We start from the raw sequence: 5,671 nt of genomic DNA, 5'->3' as shown, positions 1-5,671 counted from the left end.
CTGCCTTCCACGTCTCTAGTAACACTTTCAGCCTCCTTTACCGGTCCCTCCTCACCCACCTGACCTCTCAGTGTTGAAGTATCTCAAGGTTTCTTCCATTGTCTACACTCCCTCCCTGAATGAAGTCATTGAATGAAGTTCATAGCTTTAACTACTATCTCAGTACTAAGGACACCAAATGTGTATATTTTCAGCCCCAATGTTTCCCCTAAACCTCAGACTCATATATCCAGGTACTTAACTTGAACTGAAAACATGTCACATTCAACATACACAGAACTGAGCTCTTGCTTAGTCCCCAAACTTACTCCATCGCCACCTTCTCCAACCCAGTTGATGCCAAACAGCTTCTTCCCAGCTGTCCAGGCCAGAAACTTTAGGGTCATTCTTGGCCCTGAGGCGACTCAATGGCACATAATAACAATAATATACTATGACAGGTTTGGAAGGAGGAATGGCATCCACTTTTCCTAAACATGCCTCCAGAAACTTTATGAACTTTGATAAATGTTGATAGTTATGGAGGGACTTCAGGCCTCTTGTTCATAGGGTCACTATCAGTTGTGCTGGACTCGAAGGCAATCAACAAAAACAACATGTTCCCTTCCTTTGTTCACATGACAGCTGGTTGTTTAAGTATAGGTTTCACATGAATACAATTAAATGTTCTGAGATTTTCATTCTTCTCAATGTTAGCCATAACTCGTTATGATTCACACAGTCAAATGCCTTCGCAGAGTCAATAAAGCATAAATAGGCATTCTTCTGGTATTCTTTACTTTCAGCCAAGATCCACCTGACATCAGCAATGATATATCTGGTGTCATGGCCTCTTCTAAATCCTGCTTGATCTTCTGACAGTTCCCTATCTATACACGGCTGTAGCCACTTTTGAATGATCTTCAGCAGTATTCTGCTTACATGTGATGTTAATGATACTCTTTGATAGTTTCCACATTTTGTTGGATTACCTTTCTTGGGAATGGGAACACATATGGCTCTCTTCCAATCAATTGGCCAAAACAGATGTCCTACTAATTTCCTAATATAGACTTATGAATGGATTCAGGGTGGCGTCTGTTAGTTGAAACAAGTCAATTAATACCCCATTGATTCCTGGGCTTTACTTTTTGTCAATGCCTTAAGTGCAGCTTCAAATTCTTCCTTCATTACTGTTGCCTTCTGCTCATATGGTGTTTCCTGAAATTTTTCAGTGCCAATCAATTCTTTTTGGTACAGTGACTCTGGATATTCTCTTTATCTTCTTTTGATGTTTCCTGGATCATTCAACATATTGTCCATGTTGTTGTTGTTATTACATGCCATCGAGTTGACTGTGACTCATTGTGACCCTCTGAACCCTAGCTCTGAACTCAGCCCTTTCCTGAGCCAGTCTCATGGTCTCCAACACATCTATCTCCATTACCTCTGTTATTGTGTCAATCCATCTCATCCTGGATCTTACTCTTTTGCCCTGTCCCTTCACCCTCCCAAGCATGATGTCCTTCTTCAAGAATTAGTCCCTCTGGGCAACATGCCCAAAGTATGTCAGACAGAGCTTTGAAATCCTAGCCTCCAAGGAACAACTTAGTTCCACCCTCTCCAGGACAGACCCATTTGTTCTCTTGGTAGTCTATGTTCAGTACTCTTCTCCAGCACCACAACTCAAAGGCATCGACTCCTCTTCTGTCATCCTTATTTATTGTCCAACTTTCTTATGCATAGCAAGTAATTGTGAAGACCATGGTGCACCTTAGTCTCTAGACTGACACTTGCTTTTTAGCACTCTGTACATAGCCTCTTTCAATATTGGGACTCTATAGCATAAGAAAGGAAGACACTTGATGAGATGGATTGATTCAGTCACTGGGGTAATGAGGGTAGGTCTGTTAGAGACAGTAAGGTTGGCACAGGATAGAGCAGGTTTCAGGCTTAGGTTTAGGGCTGTTGTACATAGGGTCGCTATGACTCACAAACGACTCGGTGGCACGTAACAACAGGCTTAAATTTGTTTTTCAATTCCCTCAGCTTGAGAAATGCAGAGCAAGTTCTTCTCTGTTTGCTATGCATCTCTCATTCTGAACTGTTGTCATACAAATAATGCCTAATCATATATTCCTTTTAAACAGTTCTTTGCTTCATCAGTTCCAAGGCAATGTTCACTACTTATCTCCTCTTTTCTTAAGAAGATTTTGAAATTCAGATGGAATAGATTCAAACCGTATTTTGGTTCTTACGGATTTGTTTTCATTTTCTTCAGCTTCAATTTGAACTTGCACATGTGTAATCGATGGTCTGACCCACTGTCCGCTCCGGGCCTAGTTTTGACGGCCGATACTGAGCATCTCCACGGACACCTTCCACAGATATAGTCAGTCTGGTTCCTATTCACCTCGTCGGGGAGGGGTCCATGTGTAAAGTTGCCATTTGTGGTGTGGTTTTTTTTGTAGTTTGTTTTCTTGGGGGGGAAAGATGGTTTATGTTGTTTCTTAATCATGGTGTCATTGTGGGAAAGAACAAAGAATGGGAAGGGCAAGTGGGAATAAAATATTTTTGTGAGGAGGCCCAAACTTCCCAGAACCCCAGGACCCTCCCCACTCTTAGTGCTTGGGGTGAGGGGACATGTCGGGGGGGGGGAGTGAGGAGGAGAGGCAGAGTGTTGATAAAGATAGTGTAGAAAAAATGCACTGGTTGGTTATATCTTGGACTTGCAGGAGGGTGAAGCCAGGCTCCTTGGCATTCAGGCCTCTAATCCTTTTCCTTCCCCTTCTTGGTTTTGGTCTTGGTTATGGTCTTGGGGGTATAGGGCTGCATCACGAGAAGGTCTCCTGGCACTGGGCATTGTACCGCGCCTTCTTCAGGGTGCCCTGGAGGGCTTTGGTGCCTGTGCCTCCATCACACGCAACCCAGCTCTCAAACTTGTACTCGAAATCCGCTCCAAACTCTTTCCAGTTGCAGGGCACCCTGCACCGGATGCACTGGGTCTGGCTTCCGCAGGTGACCTCGTGGAAACCCACTCCGCAGTCCTTGTTGCTGAGGGTTCAGGGCCCTCAGGCCCACTCCACGCATTCGCTCCCTGGGCCGCCCTTCTTCACTTGGTCTTTCTTTTTGACTGCTGCAGAAGTGAGTGCCAATAAGGCGAGGAGGGCGAGGAGGAAGGCTCCGTGGTGCATCTGTGCTGCATCTCGCTGGCTGCCTGCGCTGCTTCGTTCCATCCTGTGCTGGGCCTGTCCATTTGTGCCTTTTAAAAAAGGGCATTTGCTCTGACTAAATCATTGAACGTACAAAAGAAGATCATTCTATTTCTAGCCTGTCACCAGGTCCATACTTTATGACTACCATTCCTTTTCCGTGTTTCCAACTTTTGCATCTCAGTCATCAATTACCATTAACACATCTTGATTGCATTTTGTTTGTTCAATTTCAGACGACAAGATTTTGTAAAACTTTAAATTTCATCCTCTTTGGCTTTAGCTATTGTTGTTTTGTGCTATCGAGTCGCCTGCGACTCATAGAGACCCCTGTGTACAACAGCCCTAAACCCTACTCTATCCTGTGCCAATTTATTGTCTCTGATACACCTACCCCCATTACTCCAATCACTGAATCAATCCATCTCATCAAGGGTCTTCCTCTTTTTCATAACGTCCCTCTCCAAGTAATGGTCCCTCTTTGCAACATGTCCAAAATAGGTTGGAATATGTCATTTGGTATGCCATCAGTTCCTGGGGCCTTGTTTTTTGCCAATTCTTTCAAAACATCTTGAACTTCTTCCTTCATCACCACAGGCTCTAACTTATACGTAGTTTCATTAAATTTTTCCATGTCCACCAATTCCTTTTGGTACAATAACTCTGTATGCTTTTTCCATCTTCTTTTAATGCTTCCTGGATTATTTAATATTCTGTCCAAAGCTTCCCTAAGTATTGCAACTATAGGCTTGAATTTGTTCTCCAGTTTCCTTCAGCTTAAGAAATGCTGAGCGAGTTCTACCCCTTTGATTTTCTGACTCCAGCTCTTTGCACATTTCATTGTAATACTTTACTTTGTCTTCCCGTGCTGCCCTTTACAATCTTCTGTTCAACTCCTTAATATCTTGATTTCTTCCCTTTGCTTTGGCTTTTGACTTTCTTCTGACATTCATCTTGGTCATTTCTTCCCCTTCTGTCTTTGAAATGACCTTTTACATTCTTCCTGGATGATATTCTTGATATCCTCCCACAGCTCACCTAGCCTTCACTCATTATTGTTTAAGGCCTCAAACCAGTTTCTGACTTGGTTTTGAAATTCAGGCAGGATAGACTCAAGGTCAAATTTTGGTTCCCGTGGATTTTATTTCATTTTCCTCAGCTTCAGCTTGAACTTGCATATGTAGTTGGTGGTCTGTTCCACAATCAGCACCTGGCCTAGTTTTCACAGCTGATATTGAGCTTCTCCAGCAGTGCCTTCCACAGATGTAATCTGATTCCTATGCATACCATCAGGTGAAATCTATGTGTATAGCCTGCGTTTATGTTTCTTATAAAACATATTTGTAATGATACGTTGTTAATTGGGAAAAATTCTATCATTCTAGTTCCAGCTTCATTTCTGTCACCGAGTTCAGGTTTTCCAACTACTGATCCTTCTTCTCTGGTCCCAACTTTTGCATTCCAGTCACCCATTATTATTAATGCATCTTGATTGCATGTTTGATTGATCTCTGACTGTAAAAGTTGGTAGAAATCTTCTATTTCCTGCTCTTTGACTCTGGTTGCTGGTACATTTTTTGAATGTTGGTGGTATTCACTGGACTTTCTTGTATGTGTATGGCTATTATCCTGTCACAACACTTTTGTAGGAGCGTATATTTGCATAATAGTCATATAAACAGATTTTCCTTGTATGTGTGTGGATAATATCCTACCACAACATTGTACTTTGGGATAGAACTTTAAATTGACTTTTTGAATGTGAATACACTATCATTCTTCTTCTGTTTTTCATTCGCAGTATAGTATACCATCTGATTGATTCAAAGTGGCCAAAGCTAGTCCATCTCATTTTACTAATGCCTAAGATATTGATGTTCATGCATTCAATTTAATTTTTCTAGCTTTCTAACATTCATGCTTCATACATTCCATCTTCCAATTAGTAAAAGGATGTTTGCCACTCTTTTTCCTAATTTTGTGTGGAAATTTTTATTTAAAGAACTTGGGATCTGGAAGGCAAACCATTTTTTTTAACATTTGATTTGGGGCTGGGAGCCTCTTATTTAAAGCAGTTGGGATCCAGAAAGTAGGCTTTTTTGATTAACAGTTTTATGAAGCACTAGTAGCAAGTCTCAATTCACCTGAGACTTCCATGTGACCTTAATATCCACACATGGGATCTTACCCTAGCACATTGGTGTGAGTCTCAACTGGAACACATTCTCAGGAGCACATCCTGCCACATCTATGCAGGCTTCAACTTGATCAGGTAACATGATATTTGTATATCTGATTTGCTATTATAGGAACAACACTAACTTGTCCGTTTGTTGTATTTGGGAAATACATTGTCCTCATTGGTATAGCACTTGTCTGTCAGTTTGTTGTACTGGGGTAACTTGTGGATTGCTGTGATGCTGAAAGCTATTCCACAGTGTGTCAAATGCCACAAGAGTTACTCATGATGGACAGCTTTT

General features: G+C 41.8%; 1 pseudogene; it reads right to left on the bottom strand.

Annotated features, from left to right (window-relative positions):
* Positions 1-2,748: 2,748 nt before the first annotated feature.
* LOC102857372 lies at positions 2,749-3,173 on the bottom strand (annotated as a pseudogene).
* Positions 3,174-5,671: the final 2,498 nt, after the last annotated feature.

Source organism: Elephantulus edwardii, unplaced genomic scaffold (assembly GCF_000299155.1).
Source record: "Elephantulus edwardii isolate Elephantulus edwardi_28Jun2011 unplaced genomic scaffold, EleEdw1.0 scaffold00045, whole genome shotgun sequence".
Taxonomy (NCBI): domain Eukaryota; kingdom Metazoa; phylum Chordata; class Mammalia; order Macroscelidea; family Macroscelididae; genus Elephantulus; species Elephantulus edwardii.
Note: the sequence above shows the minus strand (reverse complement) of the source record. Positions and strands in the feature narration are given on the sequence as shown.